Raw genomic sequence first — 748 nt, forward strand, 5'->3', positions numbered from 1 at the left:
ACTCCTTTCTTTTGATTAGTCCCATTGTTCACAGGATTCCTTTCAGAAGTATACATGAATTGGTTATTTGCAACCATTTCAATTAGTTCTTGAGCTTCTGTAGGCGTCTTCTTCAAATGAAGAGATCCTCAAGCAGAGCTATCTAAAGACATTTTGGATAGTTCAGAGAGACCATCATAAAAAATACCTATGATGCTCCATTCAGAAAGCATGTCAGAAGGACACTTTCTGATTAATTGTTTGTATCTTTCCCAAGCTTCATAGAGGGATTCTCCATCCTTCTGTCTGAAGGTTTGGACTTCCACTCTAAGCTTACTCAATTTTTGAGGTGGAAAGAATTTTGCCAAGAAGGCATTGACTAGCTTTTCCCAAGAGTCCAGGCTTTCTTTAGGTTGTGAGTCCAACCATATTCTAGCTCTGTCTCTTACAGCAAAAGGGAATAGCATAAGTCTATAGACCTCAGGGTCTACCCCATTAGTCTTGACAGTGTCACAGATTTGCAAGAATTCAGCTAAAAACTGATGAGGATTTTCCAATGGGTTTCCATGGAACTTGCAATTCTGTTGCATTAGAGAAACTAATTGAGGCTTAAGCTCAAAGTTGTTTGCTCCAATGGCAGGGATAGAGATGCTTCTCCCATAGAAGTCGGGAGTAGGTGCAGTAAAGTCACCCAGCACCTTCCTTGCATTGTTGGCATTGTTGTTGTTTTCGGCTGCCATGTGTTCTTCTTCTTTGAAGAATTCGGTCA

General features: G+C 40.5%; 1 non-coding gene across 1 annotated transcript; it reads left to right on the forward strand.

The window, feature by feature from the left end:
• Positions 1–206: 206 nt before the first annotated feature.
• On the forward strand, positions 207–314 carry LOC130959912 (small nucleolar RNA R71). Its single transcript, XR_009078902.1, has one exon. It is a non-coding gene; the product is annotated as a small nucleolar RNA R71 (small nucleolar RNA).
• Positions 315–748: the final 434 nt, after the last annotated feature.

This window comes from Arachis stenosperma, unplaced genomic scaffold (assembly GCF_014773155.1).
Source record: "Arachis stenosperma cultivar V10309 unplaced genomic scaffold, arast.V10309.gnm1.PFL2 arast.V10309.gnm1.Scaffold_100025, whole genome shotgun sequence".
NCBI lineage: Eukaryota > Viridiplantae > Streptophyta > Magnoliopsida > Fabales > Fabaceae > Arachis > Arachis stenosperma.